Source organism: Pseudophryne corroboree, chromosome 2, assembly GCF_028390025.1.
Source record: "Pseudophryne corroboree isolate aPseCor3 chromosome 2, aPseCor3.hap2, whole genome shotgun sequence".
In the NCBI taxonomy this organism is placed as follows: Eukaryota; Metazoa; Chordata; class Amphibia; order Anura; family Myobatrachidae; genus Pseudophryne; species Pseudophryne corroboree.
Genome location: NC_086445.1, coordinates 765,568,823 through 765,593,575, shown reverse-complemented (window position 1 = coordinate 765,593,575; position 24,753 = coordinate 765,568,823). Strand labels below are relative to the sequence as shown.

Below are 24,753 nucleotides of genomic sequence, written 5' to 3'. Positions count from 1 at the left end.
TCCAGATAGGGCCGCCCTCAAGGAGCCAGCTGATAGGAGGCTTGAAAATATCCTAAAAAGTATATACACACATACTGGTGTTATACTGCGACCAGCGATCGCCTCAGCCTGGATGTGCAGCGCTGGGGTGGCTTGGTCGGATTCCCTGACTGAAAATATTGATACCCTTGACAGGGACAGTATTTTATTGACTATAGAGCATTTAAAGGATGCATTTCTATATATGCGAGATGCACAGAGGGATATTTGCACTCTGGCATCAAGAGTAAGTGCGATGTCCATATCTGCCAGAAGTTGTTTATGGACACGACAGTGGTCAGGTGATGCAGATTCCAAACGGCACATGGAAGTATTGCCGTATAAAGGAGAAAAAGACAACGTCTTTTCAGCCTCAGTCCTTTCGTCCCCATAAGGGCAAGCGGTCAAAAGGCCAGTCATATCTGCCATGGGATAGAGGAAAGGGAAGAAGACTGCAGCAGGCAGCCCATTCCCAGGAACAGAAGCCCTCCACCGCTTCTGCCAAGTCCTCAGCATGACGCTGGGGCCGTACAAGCGGACTCAGGTGCGGTGGGGGGTCGTCTCAAGAGTTTCAGCACGCAGTGGGCTCACTCGCAAGTGGACCCCTGGATCCTACAAGTAGTATCCCAGGGGTACAGATTGGAAATTCGAGACGTCTCCCCCTCGCAGGTTCCTGAAGTCTGCTTTACCAACGTCTCCCTCCGACAGGGAGGCAGTAGTGGAAACAATTCACAAGCTGTATTCCCAGCAGGTGATAATCAAAGTACCCCTCCTACAACAAGGAAAGGGGTATTATTCCACACTATATTGTGGTACTGAAGCCAGACGGCTCGGTGAGACCTATTCTAAATCTGAAATATTTGAACACTTACATAAAAAGGTTCAAATCAAGATGGAGTCACTCAGAGCAGTGATAGCGAACCAGGAAAAAGGGGACTATATGGTGTCCCGGGACAGATGCTTACCTCCATGTCCCAATTTGCCCTTCTCACCAAGGGTACCTCAGGTTCGTGGTACAGAACTGTCACTATCAGTTTCAGACGCTGCCGGTTGGATTGTCCACGGCACCCCGGGTCCTTACCAAGGTAATGGCCGAAATGATGATTCTTCTTCAAAGAAAATGGACGATCTCCTGATAAGGGCAAGGTCCAGAGAACAGTTGGAGGTCGGAGTAGCACTATCTCAAGTAGTTCTACGACAGCACGGGTGGATTCTAAATATTCCAAAACCGCAGCTGTTTCCGACGACACGTCTGCTGTTCCTAGGGATGATTCTGGACACAGTCCAGAAAAAGGTGTTTCTCCCGGAGAAGAAAGCCAGGGAGTTATCCGAGCTAGTCAGGAACCTCCTAAAACCAGGAAAAGTGTCAGTGCATCATTGCACAAGGGTCCTGGGAAAAATGGTGGCTTCTTACGAAGCGATTCCATTCGGCAGATTTCACGCAAGAACTTTTCAGTGGGATCTGCTGGACAAATGGTCCGGATCGCATCTGCAGATGCATCAGCAGATAACCTTATCGCCACGGACAAGGGTGTCTCTTCTGTGGTGGTTGCAGAGTGCTCATCTGTTAGAGGGCCGCAGATTCGGCATACAGGACTGGGTCCTGGTGACCACGGATGCCAGTCTGAGAGGCTGGGGAGCGGTCACACAGGGAAGAAACTTCCAGGGAGTATGGTCAAGCCTGGAGATGTCTCTTCACATAAATATACTGGAGCTAAGAGCGATTTACAATGCTCTAAGCCTGGCAAAACCCCTGCTTCAGGGTCAGCCGGTGTTGATCCAGTCGGACAACATCACGGCAGTCGGCCACGTAAACAGACAGGGCGGCACAAGAAGCAGGAGAGCAATGGCAGAAGCTGCAAGGATTCTTCGCTGGGCGGAAGATCATGTGATAGCACTGTCAGCAGTGTTCATTCCGGGAGTGGACAACTGGGAAGCAGACTTCCTCAGCAGACACGATCTACACCCGGGAGAGTGGGGACTTCATCCAGAAGTCTTCCACATGATTGTGAACCGTTGGGAAAAACCAAAGGTGGATATGATGGCGTCTCGCCTCAACAAAAAACTGGACAGGTATTGCGCCAGGTCAAGAGACCCTCAGGCAATAGCTGTGGACGCTCTGGTAACACCGTGGGTGTTCCAGTCAGTGTATGTGTTTCCTCCTCTGCCTCTCATACCAAAAGTACTGAGAATTATACGGCAAAGGGGAGTAAGAACGATACTCGTGGCTCCGGATTGGCCAAGAAGAACTTGGTACCCGGAACTTCAGGAGATGCTCACGGAAGATCCGTGGCCTCTACCTCTAAGACGGGACCTGCTTCAGCAGGGACCGTGTCTATTCCAAGACTTACCGCGGCTGCGTTTGACGGCATGGCGGTTGAACGCCGAATTCTAAGGGAAAAAGGCATTCCGGAAGAGGTCATTCCTACACTGGTAAAAGCCAGGAAGGAGGTGACTGCACAACATTATCACCGCATTTGGAGAAAATATGTTGCGTGGTGTGAGGCCAGGAAGGCCCCCACGGAGGAATTTCAATTGGGTCGATTCCTACATTTCCTGCAAACAGGATTGTCTATGGGCCTCAAATTGGGGTCCATTAAGGTTCAAATTTCGGCCCTGTCGATTTTCTTCCAGAAAGAATTGGCTTCAGTTCCTGAAGTCCAGACTTTTGTAAAAGGAGTACTACATATACAGCCCCCGGTTGTGCCCCCAGTGGCTCCGTGGGACCTTAATGTAGTTTTGGATTTTCTCAAATCCCATTGGTTTGAGCCACTCAAATCGGTGGATTTGAAATATCTTACATGGAAAGTAACCATGCTACAGGCCCTGGCTTCAGCCAGGAGAGTGTCAGAATTGGCGGCTTTATCGTATAAAAGCCCATATCTGATTTTCCATTCGGACAGGGCAGAACTGCGGACGCGTCCTCAGTTTCTGCCTAAGGTGGTGTCAGCGTTTCACCTGAACCAGCCTATTGTGGTGCCTGCGGCTACTAGCGATTTGGAGGATTCCAAGTTGCTGGACGTTGTCAGGGCATTGAAAATATATATTTCAAGGACGGCTGGAGTCAGAAAATCTGACTCGCTGTTTATACTGTATGCACCCAACAAGCTGGGTGCTCCTGCTTCTAAGCAGACGATTGCTCGTTGGATTTGCAGCACAATTCAACTTGCACATTCTGTGGCAGGCCTGCCACAGCCTAAATCTGTCAAGGCCCTTTCCACAAGGAAGGTGGGCTCATCCTGGGCGGCTGCCCGAGGGGTCTCGGCATTACAACTCTGCCGAGCAGCTACGTGGTCGGGGGAGAACACGTTTGTAAAATTCTACAAATTTGATACCCTGGCTAAAGAGGACCTGGAGTTCTCTCATTCGGTGCTGCAGAGTCATCCGCACTCTCCCGCCCGTTTGGGAGCTTTGGTATAATCCCCATGGTCCTGACGGAGTCCCCAGCATCCACTAGGACGTCAGAGAAAATAAGATTTTACTTACCGATAAATCTATTTCTCGTAGTCCGTAGTGGATGCTGGGCGCCCATCCCAAGTGCGGATTGTCTGCAATACTTGTACATAGTTATTGTTACAAAAAAATCGGGTTGTTATTGTTGTGAGCCGTCTGTTCAGAGGCTCCTACGTTTGTCATACTGTTAACTGGGTTCAGATCACAAGTTGTACGGTGTGATTGGTGTGGCTGGTATGAGTCTTACCCGGGATTCAAAATCCTTCCTTATTGTGTACGCTCGTCCGGGCACAGTATCCTAACTGAGGCTTGGAGGAGGGTCATGGGGGGAGGAGCCAGTGCACACCACCTGATCCTAAAGCTTTATTTTTGTGCCCTGTCTCCTGCGGAGCCGCTAATCCCCATGGTCCTGACGGAGTCCCCAGCATCCACTACGGACTACGAGAAATAGATTTATCGGTAAGTAAAATCTTATTTTCTGCAGCGGGGTACACTGGTATTCCAGAGGGAATAACATTGGGTATGTCCTAAAACAGTTCCTCATGGGTGGGGACGCACTGTAGCGGGCACAAGAACCTGGCGTTCAAAGGAAGCATCCTGGGAGGCGGAAGAATCAAAGGCATAGAACCTGATGAACGTGTTCACAGACGACCACGTAGCCTCCATGCACAATTGTTCTGCGGATGCGCCACAGTGGGCCACCCAAGAAGGTCCAACCGACCCAGTAGAATGGGCCTTGATAGCAGCAGGAGCTGGGAGTCCAGCCTGCGTATAAGCTTGTGCAATCACCATTCTAATCCATCTGGCCAAGGTTTGCTTATTCGCAGGCCAGCTACATTTGTGAAAACATAAAAGTATAAAAAGGGAATATGACCTCCTACAGAGGCAGTCCTTTCCACATAAATACGGAGAGCCCGTACCACATCCAAAGACCTTTCTTTGGAGGACAGACCAGAAGAGATGAAGGCCGGAACCACAATCCCCTGGTTAAGGTGAAATGATGATACCACCTTAGGCAAATAACCTGGGCGAGTTCATGGTGAAAAATCAGTAAGGGCGGACGACAGGACAAAGCGCCTAAGTCCGACACCCTCCTAGCAGAGGCAATAGCCAACAGAAACACAACCTTAAGCATAAGGCATTTAAGGTCCACAGACTCAAGAGGTTCAAATGGAGACTCTTGCAGGGCATTTAAGACTACAGACAGATCCCATGGAGCCACAGGAGGGACATACGGAGGCTGAATCCATAGAACACCCTGAGTGAAAGTGTGAACGTCAGGAAGAGATGCAATTTCTTTCTGAAACCACACCAAGGCAGATATATGAACCTTGAGGGAATACAGACGATGGCCCAAGTCTAGGTCTTGTTGAAGAAAAGCCAAAAGACTGGAAGTTTTGAAAGTATATGCATCATAATTCTTAGCAGCACACCAGATGAAGTAATTCCAGACCCTGTAATAAATCTGAGCTGAAGCTGGTTTACGGGCTTTCAACATAGTTTGAATAACCGCCTCAGAGAATCCTTTGGCTCTCAGGAGTGATGCTTCAAGAGCCACGCCATCAAAGCCAGTCTGCCCAGGTCCCGGTAGACACAAGGGCCCTGAACGAGGAGGTCTGGGCATTGAGGAAGTAGAAGAGAACACTCTATCGAGAGACCCTGCAGGTCTGAGAACCATTGCCATCTGGGCCATGCTGGAGCGACTAGAAGTAGCATTCCTCCTTCTTGTTTGAACTTCAATAGTACCCTGGGCAGGAGTGACACTGGAGGGAACACGTATGGCAGCCAAAAGTTCATGGAATTGCCAGTGCATCCATGAACGCTGCTTGAGGATCCCTTGTCCTTGCTCCGAATACCGTACCTTGTGATTGTGTCGAGACGCCATCAGGTCTACATCTGGTAGGCCCCACTTGTCCACTAGGAGTTGAAAGACTTCGAGGTGAAGACTCCACTCTCCGGCGTGCATGTCCTGATGACTGAGGTAGTCCGCTTCCCAGTTGAGGACTCCCAAAATGAACATTGCCGCTAGGGCTGGCAGATGGCGTTCCGCCCATTGGAGGATTTTTGACACTTCCATCATTGCCATGTGGCTTCACGTGCCACCTTGATGATTTATGTATGCCTCCGTGGTGGCGTTGTCTGATTGAACTTGACTAGGCCTGTTCTGTACCAGAGGCAGGGCCAGTGTCAACGCATTGAACACTGCCCGCAATTCCAGAATGTTTATCGGGAAGAGAGATTCCTCCCTGGTCCACCGACCCTGGAGAGAGTGTTGCTCCAACACCATGCCCCAACCTCGCAAGCCGACACCATGAGGCCTAGTACTTGCATTGCCGAGTGTTTCAACACTCTCTGGCGAGAGAGGAAGCGTCTGATCTTGTCCTGAAGTTTCAGGATCTTCTCCGGAGACAGAAACAGTCTTTTGCTGTGTGTGTACAGCAGCGCCCCCAGGTGTACCATGCTCTGGGCAGGGACCAGCGAGGACTTCTTACAATTGATTAGTCACCCGTGGGCTTGAAGGAAGTTGACCAACATCTCCAGTTGACTGAGGAGGACATCTTGGGAGTTCGCCAGAATCAGCAAGTCCTCCAGATACAGATATGTCCTGATATATCGTTGCTGCGTACCGCATAGCGGGCGCCATGCAACTCGCGCCAGCTCCTTGCGCTATAACTCCCGTTATAAGTTGCGTTGTAAATGTGACGTCACGTTATAATTGTAACATGCATTCTACTTTCTGTCCACCAGATGTCGTTTTTCCTAAACTCTATGGCGAATGCCTCAAATAGCCAACGGACCCTTCGTAGCGCTACCTGCTGATTGGCTGACGGGTTCGAATCCTAGCGGGACCAGAATTATTTTTTTGTGAGGATTCTTAATGTCATTTTTAATGGAATGGGAAAAGTCAGAAAAAAAATGCGTGGGGTCCCCCCTCCTAAGCATAACCAGCCTCGGGCTCTTCGAGCCGGTCCTGGTTCAAAAATCCTGGGGGAAAACGGACAGGGGATCCCCCGTATTTTTAAAACCAGCACCGAGCTCTGCGCCTGGTGCTGGTGCAAAAAATATGGGGGACAAAATGAGTAGGGGTCCCCCGTATTTTTTACACCAGCATCGGGCTCCACTAGCTGGACAGATAATGCCACAGCCGGGGGTCACTTTTATACAGTGCCCTGGTGCCGTGGCATTAAATATCCAACTAGTCACCCCTGGCTGGGGTACCCTGGGGGAGTGGGGACCCTTTCAATCAAGGGGTCCCCCCCCCAGCCACCCAAGGGCCAGGGGTGAAGCCCGAGGCTGTCCCCCCCCCCATCGAAGGGCTGCGGATGGGGGGCTGATAGCCTTGAGAAATGTGAAAGAATATTGTTTTTTCCAGTAGTACTACAAGTCCCAGCAAGCCTCCCCCGCAAGCTGGTACTTGGAGAACCACAAGTACCAGCATGCAGGAGAAAACCGGACCCGCTGGTACCTGTAGTTCTACTGGAAAAAAAATACCCAGATAAAAACAGGAGACACACACCGTGACAGTAAAAGTTTATTTCACACATGTCGACACACACATACTTACCTATGTTGACACGCCGACTGGCACGTCTCATCTCCGACGATCCGGGGTACCTGTGGAAAAAATTATACCACCTGATCCAGTGTCCGGGAGATAATCCACGTACTTGGCAAAAAAATAAAACGAACACCCGGACCAGCGGACTGAAAGGGGTCCCATGTTTACACATGGTACCCCTTTCCCCGAATGCCGGGACCCCACGTGACTGCTGTCACAGAGGGTCTCTTCAGCCAATCAGGAAGTGCCACGTCGTAGCACTCACCTGATTGGCTTTGTGCGTCTGAGCTGTCAGACAGCGCATCGCACAGCTCCCTCCATTACTTTCAATGGTGGGAACTTTGCAGTCAGCGGTGGGGTTACCCGCGGCAAGCCGCTGACCGCGGGTAACCCCACCGGTAACGGCAAAGTTCCCACCATTGAAAGTAATGGAGGGAGCTGTGCGATGCGCTGTCTGACAGCTCAGACGCACAAAGCCAATCAGGTGAGTGCTACGACGTGGCACTTCCTGATTGGCTGAAGAGACCCTCTGTGACAGCAGTCACGTGGGGTCCCGGCATTCGGGGAAAGGGGTCCCATGTGTAAACATGGGACCCCTTTCAGTCCGCTGGTCCGGGTGTTCGTTTTATTTTTTTGCCAAGTACGTGGATTATCTCCCGGACACTGGATCAGGTGAGTATAATTTTTTTCACAGGTACCCCGGATCGTCGGAGACTTGGAGACGTGCCAGTCGGCGTGTCAACATAGGTAAGTATGTGTGTGTCGACATGTGTGCAATAAACTTTTACTTTCACGGTGTCTGTGTCCTGTTTTTATTTGGGTATTTTTTTCCCAGTAGAACTACAGGTACCAGCAGGCCCGTTTTTCTCCCGCATGCTGGTACTTGTGGTTCTCCAAGTACCAGCTTGCGGGGGAGGCTTGCTGGGACTTGTAGTACTACTGGAAAAAACAATATTCTTACTATTTTCTCAAGGCTATCAGCCCCCCATCCGCAGCCCTTGGATGGGGGGGACAGCCTCGGGCTTCACCCCTGGCCCTTGGGTGGCTGGGGGGGGGACCCCTTGATTGAAGGGGTCCCCACTCCCCCAGGGTACCCCAGCCAGGGGTGACTAGTTGGATATTTAATGCCACGGCCGCAGGGCACTGTATAAAAGTGACCCCCGGCTGTGGCATTATCTGTCCAGCTAGTGGAGCCCGATACTGGTGTAAAAAATACGGGGGACCCCTACTCTTTTTGTCCCCCGCATTTTTTGCACCAGCACCAGGCGCAGAGCCCGGTGCTGGTTTTAAAAATACGGGGGATCCCCTGTCCATTTTCCCCCCAGATTTTTAGAACCAGGACCGGCTTGAAGAGCCCGAGGCTGGTTATGCTTAGGAGGGGGGACCCCACGCATTTTTATTTTTCTGACTTTTCCCATTCCATTAAAAAATAATAATAATAATAATAATACTTTTAAAAATATATAAATAATACTTGTGCCTCCTAAATAGGCAAACCAAGTACCTAATCCCTTCTAATATAAATACAGTAGATATGCTATTACCAAATAAAAAAACACAAAAAAAAAACATGTTTTAAAATTATTTTATTAGATTCCGCCAGCAAAGTGTGGCAGATTGAAAATGACGAATTTACTGTCTAAAAGCACTGTTGTCGAATTTACAAACTTCAATTGAATATATTTTTGTCGAAATGCCGCATTTGTACCATTGCAGAAATGTCGAATTTGACAAAAGTCGAATTTGGAAAGTCCGTTTTTTTGGCGAAAAGTACTGAATTGCATTGACAAATTTTTTTTTGTTGGCGAAAAAGTCCAGTTTTTCGACTTTTTCGCCAATTCGACCGCAATTGCATATGGCCCTATGTCATTAATGTGACATCTTGGAAGGCTCCATTATGGTTTGTACACAGACACCGGACAAAATCCGTTAATAGTACAACACATCAAAACACATCATATATTTACCTGGAGTACCAACTCATAACATGGTCAGCACTGGCATAATGGTTACAGTGTCCGCTTGCAATGCGTGCATCCCGTGTTTGAATCCTGTTGAGACCAGAATTATTATTTTTTTTCTGGTGAATTTATTTTTATATATTTTTTTTTTAAAGAAATACACTTGTTTGGTCTGTTTTTTCTTTCCCGCTGGGCTCCATTATGTTTTGTACACAGACACCGGATAAAATCCGTTATGGGTATACCACATTGCAGGCGGTGGGGAAGCAAATTCAGTTTGCACGCATTGTGGGCTACAGATTCAATCCACGGTTTGTGGACTGCATCCGGCGTCTTACTGTACATCAGGCAAAAATGGCAGGGAGACGCTACGTTAGAGGGGAGCTTCTGATCCTGCTTAGGTGGCGGGACCGGCCATTTACTACGAACTCGGAGAAGCGGCGGGCTTACAATAAAGCTCGCCTTGAGATCCGAGCAAAATATGGCCAGTCCTGCAGCCTCAGGTCACTCCAGAGGAAGTGGAGTAATCTGGTCACCAGGGAGCCCAGGAAACTGGAATTACTGCGGCTGTCCCTGAGGAGTAAGTACAGTCCAGTACTGCACATTATTACTACTGTATTTAAGTAATGTACATTTCTCTAATGTCCTAGAGGATGCTGGGGTCCATTTAGTACCATGGGGTATAGACAGGTCTGTAGGAGCCATCGGCACTAAATGACTTTAAACGTGTGGGCTGGCCCCTCCCTCTATGCCCCTCCTCCAGACGTCAGTTTAGAAATTGTGCCCGGAGGAATCCATTTGGATGGCGACCATGTTAAGGTCGACAGTCATTAGGTCATTAGGTCGACCACTATTGGTCGACAGTGACATGGTCGACATGGACTCATGGTTGACACATGAAAATGGTCGACATGACAGGTCAGCATATGAAAGGTCTCCAGTGATGAATACTCACCACTCTTCTGACTTCTGGCTCTGTTAGGGGGTGGCGGCAGTGCTGCGAGAGTGAGCACTGGCCAGGCTTGGGCTATGTTCAGTACCCTCAGGAGCTAATGGTGTCCTGTCAGCGAAAGCAGAGCCATGGAACTTAATGAGAAGTTGGTTCCTACTTCATACCTCCCAACTTTCTTATGTTCTAAGGAGGGACACATGCGTGGCGAACCCGCGTGCTCCCGAAAAGGGGATAGGGCCTATGAAAAGGGGCGTGGCTTCGCGGATGCCCCACAATTGCTAGCCACGCTAAGCAGGGCAGCGAGATCTAGCATGCAGGCCAATCTAGCACCAGCGATAGCGATGCGCAGAGCTGCGCATCGCTATCGAAGTGGGAGGTACACACGGAGCGATCATGCGTAAAATCTAAGCAATCTAGTCAAATCTAAGTGATCGCTCCGTGAGTACCCCCCTTAAGTCCCACAAAGCAGGGAGACTTGCCAGCAGCATCCTCTAGGATGTTAGAGAAATACAGGCGTTCCGAAACATACAGTATCTGAGTGAGCCTAATAATGAGTATACTGTGAGATACTGTATGACATACTGTACAGTATGCTGTATCCGAAGTGGTGCATTCATGAACAAACTCCATATGCAGTAACCTTTTTGGTTGCTTTAAGAAATGTCCTTTACAATATGGCTATCCCTGCCCCCAGTCAAAACCTGTTTCTGCAGACACTACTGTTCATTTAGCAGCAGTTTAATGTGTATTCAGAGTAAAGTGGATTAACTCTTCGCTATTGTTTAGAAATGTAGTGTGTGCAGAAATGGTGTTTGACTGGGGGGAGGGACAGCCATACAATACTGTATGTTATAAATGACATGCCGTTTTTGCCTCGCCGGGAGGGTGGGGGGCAAGCATCGCGGGAAACCGTTGAATACGAGAAAGCAACTTCTCCTATAAAACTTGCGAAAAGTCCCATTTTCAGAACCTTCTGGCCCCCTTGTCCGGCATTGAATACCCCCCTTAGTGTACTAAGGTGGAAACTAACACAAATTATAATAACACAAAATAACTGTAAATTATATAAAAACTTTAATAAAAAAACTGGAAGGAAAAAAACAAAAAATCTTTTTTTTTTTATAAGCAACGTAAAATATAAACAAACATTTGTTGGACTACCGCCCTCAGTATAAGGACCAATCGCCGGAGTTGGTCTGTGAAAATAAAAAACAATGTACAGTATTAGAACAGTAAGACAGGTTGAGTACTGTACAGTATACTGTATAGCACTTTATCAAAGTTTATGAACAGTATGCATGTAAAATAACATTATTATGACTGTACCCCTAGTCAGGTTGTCCGGGCCATAGCGCCCTGGTCAAAAATCAAGGTGCATGGCCCAATATATATAGTATACCCAATTAAAATTATGATGCACAGTAGCACAATCTTATTCACATTCCACCACATACTGTACTGTAGGGGTGTCCCTTATTCATGTTATGACACACATTAGTGCCCCTCATACACAAAGCCCACAGCAGTAGCACCCCTAATACACAGAATGCCCACAGCAGTACCGCCCCTTATACAATGCCCACAGTAGTATTGCCCCTTATGCTATGGCCACTGTACTGTTAGTGTCCCTTATGTACAGTAGAGCCCATAAAAGAAATGCCCCCAGTAGTAGTGCCCTTTATGTCCCCAGGAGTGCCCCTTATGTCCCGCTTATAAAGTGACTCCTATGCAATGCCCGTAAATCTCAAAAATAAAAATAGACGCTTGCAGGGGTGATCAAGACTCCTATGCAATGCCCGTAAATCTCAAAAATAAAAATAGACGCTTGCAGGGGTGATCAAATATTTATTGTCACTGTAATAGGCACTAGAATTTGTCCGGTACCTGTTTTATGGGAAAAAAGATAAAATGACTGTAAATACTGTACTGTACCAGGCCCCCAAGGAACCCTATAAAGCACAGTTTACGTGACATCATGATGTTCCACAGCAGAGACATGGGGAGGCTCAGCCACAGGAGCAGGGAAAGGCTAAAAGACAAGGGGAAGCTGAGGCACAGTGGGAGGTGTAGGATAAGAGGCACAGGGTGGGGAATCAGTGGCGCACGCAGGGGGGGTTTCCGAGTACCTGGAAACCCCCCCTGATGAGACAGACTTTTTGTTTTTGAGACGGAGACAGCAGTGTCTCCGTCTCAGTAAAAGCCGCGATCGCGACCGCATTCGCGACCGCGGAACTACAGTATCTCTCTGCAGAGCCGGGTTAACGGTGGTGCTCTGCGGACCGATCTGCGGCACAGGGCTGTGCTCCCCACTGACAGCTGCTACTCACAGCCCCCAGCGCTGTGCTCCACCTACCCCTGCCCAACAAGAAGAACCCGCCCACATGTTACGTAAAGATAATGTGCTGTACGCTCCTCCTGTACAGCATCTTGCCGTCTCTCCTGTTCCAGCTCTCCTCATGTGCGCTCTCTCCTGCTCCCGCTCCTCCCAATCCTAGGATTCCAGGCAGGTAAAGGTTAAACGCGATGCTATGGGGGAGTGTGTGTGAAAGGGGGGGATTGTCAGAATTGTTTGAGTTATTTTGTTAAAGGAATCCCTGCCTTCACACTTGTGTGTGTGGATAGATAGATAGATAGATAGATAGATAGATAGATAGATAGATAGATAGATAGATAGATAGATAGATAGATAGATAGATAGATAGATAGATAGAGGAAGGATGCTGTGGAACTTAGAGACTTGTTATGGAAAAATATATTTAAAAAATCGTCACATCAAAATACCAATGTTTCGGGGGCCCATGGCCCCTTTATCCACACCTGGCTATGGGACCTGAAATGTTGGTATGTTGATGTGACGATTTTTTTAAATAAGTTTCTCCATCACAAGTCTCTAGTTTTTACAGCATCCTTCATGTTTATAGCTCTCTTAAGGTCCATACACACTTAACGATAAAATGAGCGACGTCGCTCATTTTCCCCCTCCTTGATCAACGTCGCTCATTTTATCGTCAAGTGTGTATGCCGCCAGCGACGACCGATGCACTGCCCCGTGGGTCGGCAACGATCGTCGCTGTCGGTAGGGCATGCATGAAGGATGTGGACTGTCGTCCACGACCTTCATGGAGGGCTGGCGGGGGCGTGACGTCACTGAGCGATATGAGCGGTCATATCGCTCAGTGTGTACAGTCGGCTGCCGACCGGCCGGCCCGGGAGGGGAGGGGGAGACATTAGACGATGTCGCTCACAGAGCGACATTGTCTAATGTGTATGGACCTTTATACTGAAGGCAATGGGGCAATTACCATTGAAGTAAGTTGAGTGCCGGACTAATATCATACAGTGTGTGTGTGTGTGTGTGTGTGTGTGTGTGTGTGTGTGTGTGTATATATATATATATATATACTAGGTGCTTCATCGCGCCCTACGGGCGCTCTTCACACCGTCGGAAGGGGCTATGCCCCCTTAACCCCTGCACGCCTTTCTGGGGTTCAATATATGGAGTATTACCTGCATTCCTAGTTTTGTTAGTGTTTGAATACTGCACAATGATAGGGCGTCTGATGGTGAAGGGGGCGTAGTCCCTTGCAACAGGAAGGGGTTTGGGGAGTGGGGACTGCGGATGTGGGAGGGGGTATGAAGGCGCTGTGGGTGGGGTAGGAGCAGGGGTGTCGCAGGTGGGGGATGGCAGCTGCAGGGCTGTTGCGGATGGAGGAGGGGTTCCGAAGGCGCTGCAGATAGGGAAGGGGTGGGTGCGGGTGTGCAGTGGATGGGGGAGGTGTCCAGGGGGCGCGGTGGGTGGGGGAGGGGTGGATGCAGGGGTAACGTGGGTGGGGGAGTGGCGGGTGCGGTGCTGTTGCGAATGGTGTAGGCGATGCGGATTGGGAAGGACCTGCTGCGTGGGTGGGGTAGGGGATCCAAAGGTGCAGCGGGCGGGGGAGAGCCAGATGCGGGGTGTGGCAGATGGGGGAGGGGCTGCTGTAGATGGGGGAGGGGTTTGGAAGACACTGCGGGTGGGGTAGGGGGTCCGAAGGTGCAGTGGGTGGGGGTGCCACGGGTGGTGGAGGGGCAGGTGCGGGGGATGGGGAGGGGTCCAGGGGCGCTGCAGGTGGTGGAGGGGCAGATATCAGTGCACATAGTCTCTGTGGTAGTTAGTGAGGGTTGGTGATGGTGTGAGAGGGGTGAAGGCCAGTACACAGACAGGCAGTTAGAGAGCAGGATGAGGGTGACAGGGCATAGGGAGTACTTAGCAGATATAGGGGTGGGCTACAGGTGTGATGTCACAGTGTGTGTACCTTTGCTCTCATGTGTGAGGTATGTGAGGTATATGTGAGGTATGTGTGAGGTAAGGATGTGCGGGTCGTGGTGGCCACTAACCTCCAACTGCTGCTGCTGTGAGATGGTGACTGCAGAGGGAGTGAGCTCAGACCCAGCAGCAATGGGTCGTGGTCAGCATTCCTTCCTGGCCCCGTTCCGCCGCACACTGTCCGCCCCGTCTGACGGGCGTCATTCCTCCATCCTGCATGGCAGCGTCAGCTGCTGTGATCGCGGAGCATAGGTATGCGTCCGGAGCCCTGTGGGCGGGTAGGCATGGTGTTTCCCTGGAGAGGTGCAGCGCGCGTCCTTAGGCTGCAGACGGAGGGAGCTCCGGCCCAGCAGCAATGTTGATTAGTGCGTGTCCCGTCCTGGCGCTGTCCCGCTGCACATGCTCCGCACCGTTTGCCGCTGAGCATGGCAGCCCTTGTCTGTATGCTGCAGATGCTGATCTAGCGGTGCCTGAGCTAGCGCCCACTCCCTGGGGTGTGGGTGTCAGGCGGCAGGTATGGTGTGTAGGTGGGAGAGGAGCTGCGGGCGGCGACTCGCTGCCTGCAAGTACCCTCCATATCAGCGCTGTTCCCCTCCCTGCAGATAGTGTCAGTGGCCGTGGTGTACTTTTGCTACTGGTGGCCAGGGCCGGTGCTAGGGTGTTCGGCGCCCCCCTGCAAACTATGAATTTTGCGCCCTCCCATATTCCTTTGTTGTGCATCGGGAAAAGTGGTGTGGTCTCACAACTAAGGGGCATGGCCACACAATAGTACCCCCATTTAAAATTACGCCACAATGTAGCACAATCTTATTCATCTTATACGTAATGCCCCACCCGTAGTAGTAGCGTCCTTATACGTAATGCCCCACCCGTAGTAGTAGCGTCCATATACGTAATGCCCCCCCAATAGTAGTAGTGTCCTTATACATAATGCCCCCCCAGTAGTAGTAGCAGTTATATGCAATGCTCCCCAACAGTAATAGTAGCGTCCTTATACATAATGCCCCCCCAGTAGTAGTAGCATTCTTATACATAATGCCCCCCCAGTAGTAGTAGCATCCTTATACATAATGCCCCCCCAGTAGTAGTAGCGTCCTAATACATAATGCCCCCCCAATAGTAGTAGTGTCCTTATACATAATGCCCCCCCAGCAGTAGTAGCAGTTATATGTAATGCCCCACAACAGTAATAGTAGCATCCTTATACGTAATGCCCCACCCGTAGTAGTAGCGTCCTTATACGTAATGCCCCCCAGTAGTAGTAGCAGTTATATGTAATGCCCCCCAACAGTAATAGTAGCGTCCTTATACGTAATGCCACCCCTGTAGTAGTAGCATCCTTATACATAATGTGCCCCCAGTAGTAGTACCGTCCTTATACATAATGCCCCCCCAGTAGTAGTAGCATCCTTACATGTAATGCCCTCCCAGTAGTAGTAGCACCGTCCTTATACATAATGCCCCCCAGAAGTAATAGAGTCCTTATACATAATGCCCCCCCCAGTAGTAGCGTCCTTATATGTAATGCCCCCCAGTATTAGTAGCCTCCTTATACATAATGCCCCCCCTATAGTAGTAGCGTCCTTATACGTAATGTCCCACTATAGTAGTAGCGTCCTTATACGTAATGCCCCCCCCATAGTAGTAGCGTCCTTATACGTAATGCCCCCCATAGTAGTAGCGTCCTTATACGTAATGCCCCCCCTATAGTAGTAGCGTCCTTATACGTAATGCCCCCCCATAGTAGTAGCGTCCTTATACGTAATGCCCCCCCTATAGTAGTAGCGTCCTTATACGTAATGCCCCCCCTATAGTAGTAGCGTCCTTATACGTAATGCCCCCCCTATATTAGTAGCGTCCTTGCATGTAATGGCCCCCTCAGCAGTGGCGTCCATAAAGTGCGCACACACAGACATACCTCACACACACACAATTCACACATATATACAAACACACACACCCCACCATATACACACACACACACACACACACACACACACACACTATGGCCCTCATTCCGAGTCGTTCGCTCGGTAATTTTCATCGCATCGCAGTGAAATTCCGCTTAGTACGCATGCGCAATAATCGCACTGCGACTGCGCCAAGTAATTTTACCATGAAGATAGTGGCCCTCATTCCGAGTCGTTCGCTCGGTATTTTTCTTCGCATCGCAGCGTTTTTCTGCTTAGTACGCATGCGCAATGTTCGCACTGCGACTGCGCCAAGTAATTTTGCTATGAAGATAGTATTTTTACTCACGGCTTTTTCTTCGCTCCGGCGATCGTAGTGTGATTGACAGGAAATGGGTGTTACTGGGCGGAAACACGGCGTTTTAGGGGCGTGTGGATAAAAACGCTACCGTTTCCGGAAAAAACGCAGGAGTGGCCGGAGAAACGGGGGAGTGTCTGGGCGAACGCTGGGTGTGTTTATGACGTCAAACCAGGAACGACAAGCACTGAACTGATCGCAGATACCGAGTAAGTCTGAAGCTACTCTGAAACTGCTAAGTAGTTTGTAATCGCAATATTGCGAATACATCGGTCGCAATTTTAAGAAGCTAAGATACACTCCCAGTAGGCGTAGGCTTAGCGTGAGCAACTCTGCTAAATTCGCCTTGCGAGCGATCAACTCGGAATGAGGGCCTAGGGCACTAGGGACACGGACCGCATCGCGCGTCTCTCCTGTGTCCCTCCCTGGCTCTCCCCCGCTGGTCTAATACAGGAAGTGCCGGTTCGTGAGCCAATCAGAGCTCACGAACGGCACTTCCTTAGACCGGCCGGGGGAGAGCCAGGGAGGGACACAGGAGAGACGCGCGATGCGGTCCGTGTCCCTCCAACACAGCAGGGAGGGAGAGGAGACCGCAGATTGACATGCGGACGCTCGTCCGCATGTCAATCTGTTCTAAGGGAGCCGGGGAGCGGAGCACAGCACCGCAGATCGGATCGGAAGAGAAATCCGATCTGCGGTGTAGCAGGGGGCCCTTTTGGAAAGGGGGGCCCGGGGTACGTATCCCCCGGGCCCCCCCCTTAATCCGGCTCTGCACACACACACATTTCTCTCTCACCCTCCACTTACCAAGTCTGGCTGGCCGTCACTGCAATGCTGATTCCACCACTGTTCAGCTGTCTGGTCCCGTGTAGCTCCGCCCCTCGATTCCGTGTAGCTCCGCCCCTCGTGACGCCGTAGCTCCGCCCCCTTTTCGGGATCCGCACTGCACAGCACACAGCCCGCTGTCACAGGTGATTGGGGGGGGGGACAGGCACAGCAGCCGGCAGCTAGTGGCCATCCTCACCTCCTATACTGTAAGGTAGGGACTTGCACCTGACTGCTGCTGGCACTGGGTATGGGGTAGCTCTCTGCAGCAGAAGCAGGTGACTCCGCCCAGCTCTGTGACTCCGCCCAGCGTTACGAGCACAGAGTCACAGATTAAGGCAAATATATAGGAGATATATATATATATGTATACTTTTTTTTAATCCAAATTACCCAATATTCCTTAGATCAAATGATACAGTGTGTATCTCGTACGTGTGTGTAAATATATATATATATATATATATATATATATATTAAAAAATGAAGTATAAAAAAGCGCCTGGTAGTGTTGGTGACTCACTCCTCGTGAAAAAGATTTGTGATAATAAAACAGATAAATTATAATAAACTTAGCTGCGGGTATTTCTGGTAGATGACTCTTATAGACAGCACATGTAAAGGAGAGATAAAATAAACATAGTGTGTACTGTTTTCAAATTTCCACAGATGTTTTTCAGAATAAACAATTTATAGGAACTGTGCAGGTTCCAATTTTAAAAGGAGAAACTATGTTTAGTTAAAAACAATAGTTTAATGAACACACTCCTGCCAGAACATGCAGGTCACATATATAAATAAAACAGTACACAAAATAAAAGGACATATATAGCAGCTGATTCAAAAATAGAAAGTGCAGGTATTAATCGTACAATATAAAAGAATATAATAGGCTTATCTGTCCACAGGTATGGGTATTGGATTAAAATTCATCCATGAATGCAGGTATCAAACGTACAGAAAGTAAGATAAAAACATGGCTTATCTGTCCACGGATAGGAAGTCAGAAAGGGGTGGGCATCCAGTCCCTGTCCCAACGCGTTTCGTCCTGAAATGAGGACTTCTTCAAGGGGATGACATGTTATGGGAGTCCTGGGGTTTTTATCCTAAGGAATGGGGTCACATGTGAGGAAGTGATCTCACTTCCTGTGAGTTCCTCCGGTTTTTTTAGTGGAGTAAAATGATTCAAAACTAATCTCTTTTATAGTCTGGAGATGGCGAGGATATCTTAGTTAGAGCATAATGAGTTTGTTATAGATATAACAAATGTTTTTAGACTGGAGTTTAACCGAGTGTGGAACGCAAATACGTCACTTCTGGTTCGCGCTGTGGAACGCATCGCGTCACTTCCGTTATCGGTGATGCTCAGTTCAGTTCATAGTATGCTGGGGAGACGGCGCAATGATTAGTAAAGATGCCAAACAAGTTCATTGTCAGTTCATTGTTCAGTAATCTGGTTTCAAATATCGTTGTAACGCGACGTCACTTCCGGCCTGATAAGCAGAAAACGGATATTTCATTTCCGCCGACGTCACATCCTGTTGTTGGAACGCACGGCCATCTTTGATGGATGGATTTCATCTGTAAATGTTGGAACGCAAATATTCATAGACGCTTAAATATATATATATAAAATATTTATGAAATATTCATTTGGTGAGGAATAATCCTTATTAATAGTTCATTTAAAAATAGTGATAATAAATTAATTAATATGGAATAATTGTTGATTTAAAATTAGTGGTAATAAAGTGCCATATAAGTGATAAAGGAAAATAGCCGGGGGGAGGGGGGGGGGGGGGGTTGGGAAAATTGGGGGAGTGGCTAGAAGGTGAGGATGAATTTAAAGAAAAGGAGCAATTTCGAATCCCTCGTTAAATCCTTGGGGTGACATAGTATTCAGCTCGAAGATCCAAAACATCTCTCTTTGTGACAATTTATTCAAGATGTCTCCGCCCCTTTCACCCAAGGTCACATTTTCAATACCTTTAAAGGTGAGGTTATCGGGGTTGGAGTTGTGCATTTCTTCAAAATGTCTATAAATCACGTGCGTTGAAACTTTATTTTTTATGTTTCTTACATGTTCTTGGATGCGTATTTTCAAACATCTTTTAGTTTTTCCGACATATCTCTGACCGCACGTGCATTCCAATAAATAGATCACCATAGTGGAATTGCAATTGATGAACGATTTAATAGTATATTCTTTTGTGTTGTCACTGTTGAAGAAAGTTTTTCTGTTTCTGTGGACTAATTTGCAGATTATGCATTTGCCGCATTTGTAACTTCCATGGCATTTCAATGTCGACACTGGTTTTGTTGTTTTCAGAAGACTTGGTGCTAGAATTTCCTTCAAGTTAGTAGTTTTCCTATATACAATATGTGGTTGAGAGGGAAGAATGTCTTTGAGGATAGGATCCATCATAAGGATGTTCCAATGTTTGCTCAATGATTGTTTAATGGCTGTTTCATGACAACTGTATGTTGTGACAAAAGGGATGGATGGCCGTTGAAGCACCTGATTATTTTTAGTTTGAGAATTCTGTATTGAATTTTTCTTAGTTTTTTCCAGGGCTTTTGAGATGATTTCTTCTGGATATTCCCTTTCAGCAAATCTCTTGGCATACAGCTGTAGTTGGTGGTCCTCATCTTCCCTCTGGCTGCAGTTTCTTTTAATCCGATAAAATTGTGAATATGGAATGTTTTGTTTCCAATTTTTTTGGTGACAGCTTTTGAAGTGTAGGTAGCTATTCGTGTCAACCTTTTTTATGAAGTTACACGTGATGATTTTAGTTTCTTTTGATGATAATATTAGATCCAGGAATTCGATTTTCTCTTTGTTATGCTTTTCTGTAAATTTCAGATTAAATTGGTTAGCTGATATCTTCTGAAAAAAGTCCAGGAATGAGGAGTCTGTTCCTTCCCAGATGATCAGTATATCATCGATATACCTTTTGTAGATCACCAACTGGTCGACAAATGCATTTTTCGTGAAGATGTTCTCTTCTTCCCAGCTGCCCATTAAAAGGTTGGCAAAGCTGGGGGCAAAAATAGTCCCCATGGCTGTTCCACGTGTTTGTAGGTAAAAGGACTCTTTGAATTTAAAATAATTGTGACTCAGAATAAATCTGATAAAATCACAAATAGCTTTTTTGTGTGTCGTACTTAAACTAGTATCCCTGTCCAGGAATTTTTTGCAAGCAGTAATTCCAGTTTCGTGTACAATACATGTGTACAGACTTTCTACGTCAATCGTCACCCACAAGTAAGTATCTTTCCAGATGATATTTTTTGTAGTTTCCAGTACACTGTTGGTGTCCTTTAGATAGGAAGGTAATTCAATTACATATTTTTTCAAGAAGAGGTCAATGTATTCCGATAAATGTGAGGTTAGGGAGTCAATGCCCGCGATAATTGGTCTGCCCGGGGGATTTGTCATGTTATAGACCTTAATAAATTTACTAGAAACCTCACACTGAAAAGACACTTTGCCAAAAAGGAAAACGACAAAAATCCTATCCCTGAATCAAAATCAGGCTTAAAAAGAAAATCAAAATATTATCCGCTAGAATCCAAAGGACACCATATTGCCATATTCCAAGATCTAGTGAAGAAAGACTTATGTGAGCAAGACCTTCCACCTATAAAACAGAACAATTTGAAGAATCATGAGAAGCAAGCCCTGAAAAACCTGAAGACAAATCCTGAAATTGTGATCAAGCAGGCCGATAAAGGAGGAGGAGTGGTCATTTTAGACAGATCAGCGTATGAGAAAGAAGCTATTCGTCTTCTAAGTGACATCAACTCCTATAAACAATTACTTCAAGACCCCACACAACAGTACACTGAGGATTTGAGAATCTTGTTGATACATTATCTACATTGCTCTGTCCTGGAAAAAGAAGAGTACCAGTTTTTGATGATAACATCCCCAATTATTCCAATTTTTTATTATCTTCCCAAGATACATAAAAACATGACAAATCCCCCGGGCAGACCAATTATCGCGGGCATTGACTCCCTAACCTCACATTTATCGGAATACATTGACCTCTTCTTGAAAAAATATGTAATTGAATTACCTTCCTATCTAAAGGACACCAACAGTGTACTGGAAACTACAAAAAATATCATCTGGAAAGATACTTACTTGTGGGTGACGATTGACGTAGAAAGTCTGTACACATGTATTGTACACGAAACTGGAATTACTGCTTGCAAAAAATTCCTGGACAGGGATACTAGTTTAAGTACGACACACAAAAAAGCTATTTGTGATTTTATCAGATTTATTCTGAGTCACAATTATTTTAAATTCAAAGAGTCCTTTTACCTACAAACACGTGGAACAGCCATGGGGACTATTTTTGCCCCCAGCTTTGCCAACCTTTTAATGGGCAGCTGGGAAGAAGAGAACATCTTCACGAAAAATGCATTTGTCGACCAGTTGGTGATCTACAAAAGGTATATCGATGATATACTGATCATCTGGGAAGGAACAGACTCCTCATTCCTGGACTTTTTTCAGAAGATATCAGCTAACCAATTTAATCTGAAATTTACAGAAAAGCATAACAAAGAGAAAATCGAATTCCTGGATCTAATATTATCATCAAAAGAAACTAAAATCATCACGTGTAACTTCATAAAAAAGGTTGACACGAATAGCTACCTACACTTCAAAAGCTGTCACCAAAAAAATTGGAAACAAAACATTCCATATTCACAATTTTATCGGATTAAAAGAAACTGCAGCCAGAGGGAAGATGAGGACCACCAACTACAGCTGTATGCCAAGAGATTTGCTGAAAGGGAATATCCAGAAGAAATCATCTCAAAAGCCCTGGAAAAAACTAAGAAAAATTCAATACAGAATTCTCAAACTAAAAATAATCAGGTGCTTCAACGGCCATCCATCCCTTTTGTCACAACATACAGTTGTCATGAAACAGCCATTAAACAATCATTGAGCAAACATTGGAACATCCTTATGATGGATCCTATCCTCAAAGACATTCTTCCCTCTCAACCACATATTGTATATAGGAAAACTACTAACTTGAAGGAAATTCTAGCACCAAGTCTTCTGAAAACAACAAAACCAGTGTCGACATTGAAATGCCATGGAAGTTACAAATGCGGCAAATGCATAATCTGCAAATTAGTCCACAGAAACAGAAAAACTTTCTTCAACAGTGACAACACAAAAGAATATACTATTAAATCGTTCATCAATTGCAATTCCACTATGGTGATCTATTTATTGGAATGCACGTGCGGTCAGAGATATGTCGGAAAAACTAAAAGATGTTTGAAAATACGCATCCAAGAACATGTAAGAAACATAAAAAATAAAGTTTCAACGCACGTGATTTATAGACATTTTGAAGAAATGCACAACTCCAACCCCGATAACCTCACCTTTAAAGGTATTGAAAATGTGACCTTGGGTGAAAGGGGCGGAGACATCTTGAATAAATTGTCACAAAGAGAGATGTTTTGGATCTTCGAGCTGAATACTATGTCACCCCAAGGATTTAACGAGGGATTCGAAATTGCTCCTTTTCTTTAAATTCATCCTCACCTTCTAGCCACTCCCCCAATTTTCCCAACCCCCCCCCCCCCCCTCCCCCCGGCTATTTTCCTTTATCACTTATATGGCACTTTATTACCACTAATTTTAAATCAACAATTATTCCATATTAATTAATTTATTATCACTATTTTTAAATGAACTATTAATAAGGATTATTCCTCACCAAATGAATATTTCATAAATATTTTATATATATATATTTAAGCGTCTATGAATATTTGCGTTCCAACATTTACAGATGAAATCCATCCATCAAAGATGGCCGTGCGTTCCAACAACAGGATGTGACGTCGGCGGAAATGAAATATCCGTTTTCTGCTTATCAGGCCGGAAGTGACGTCGCGTTACAACGATATTTGAAACCAGATTACTGAACAATGAACTGACAATGAACTTGTTTGGCATCTTTACTAATCATTGCGCCGTCTCCCCAGCATACTATGAACTGAACTGAGCATCACCGATAACGGAAGTGACGCGATGCGTTCCACAGCGCGAACCAGAAGTGACGTATTTGCGTTCCACACTCGGTTAAACTCCAGTCTAAAAACATTTGTTATATCTATAACAAACTCATTATGCTCTAACTAAGATATCCTCGCCATCTCCAGACTATAAAAGAGATTAGTTTTGAATCATTTTACTCCACTAAAAAAACCGGAGGAACTCACAGGAAGTGAGATCACTTCCTCACATGTGACCCCATTCCTTAGGATAAAAACCCCAGGACTCCCATAACATGTCATCCCCTTGAAGAAGTCCTCATTTCAGGACGAAACGCGTTGGGACAGGGACTGGATGCCCACCCCTTTCTGACTTCCTATCCGTGGACAGATAAGCCATGTTTTTATCTTACTTTCTGTACGTTTGATACCTGCATTCATGGATGAATTTTAATCCAATACCCATACCTGTGGACAGATAAGCCTATTATATTCTTTTATATTGTACGATTAATACCTGCACTTTCTATTTTTGAATCAGCTGCTATATATGTCCTTTTATTTTGTGTACTGTTTTATTTATATATGTGACCTGCATGTTCTGGCAGGAGTGTGTTCATTAAACTATTGTTTTTAACTAAACATAGTTTCTCCTTTTAAAATTGGAACCTGCACAGTTCCTATAAATTGTTTATTCTGAAAAACATCTGTGGAAATTTGAAAACAGTACACACTATGTTTATTTTATCTCTCCTTTACATGTGCTGTCTATAAGAGTCATCTACCAGAAATACCCGCAGCTAAGTTTATTATAATTTATCTGTTTTATTATCACAAATCTTTTTCACGAGGAGTGAGTCACCAACACTACCAGGCGCTTTTTTATACTTCATTTTTTAATGTTTATCTTTATATTGTTTTAAAGCTGCCACTTACGTATATGTGAGGAGTGTTAGGTGTGACCATTTAGTCATTATATCCCTTTGCCTTTAGGGGTCTTACTGAATACACCTAGGCGCTATTCTCTATTTTTTCATATATATATATATATATATGTATTATGATTTTTAAAATTTTATGCCTTAGGGCCCACCTGTCTTAAGTTCCCCGGGCCCCCCAAAGCCTTAATCCAGCTCTGGCTCGCTGCATAGAGAATGTCAGGGCGGGCGTGGGGGTGAGGGGTGGGGGGGGGGGAAGGTGCTGGCTGTGCATGCTCAGCGACAGCCACAGCAGCTCCCTCTATCCTCACAGTGACTGCTGCCAGTCTGCTCCTGCCTCCCAGACCCTGGTGCCTGGTATGTATAACATATACAGTATGTACAGTATACTGTATATGAAGTTTGCGTGTTTGTATGTATTTGTAGGCATGTATTTA

General features: G+C 46.5%; 1 protein-coding gene across 2 annotated transcripts in view; it reads left to right on the top strand.

The window, feature by feature from the left end:
- Positions 1–24,753, top strand: part of CD53 (CD53 molecule) — a 114,982-nt gene that overhangs the window by 43,913 nt on the left and 46,316 nt on the right. The gene's annotated exons all lie outside the window — the stretch shown is intronic.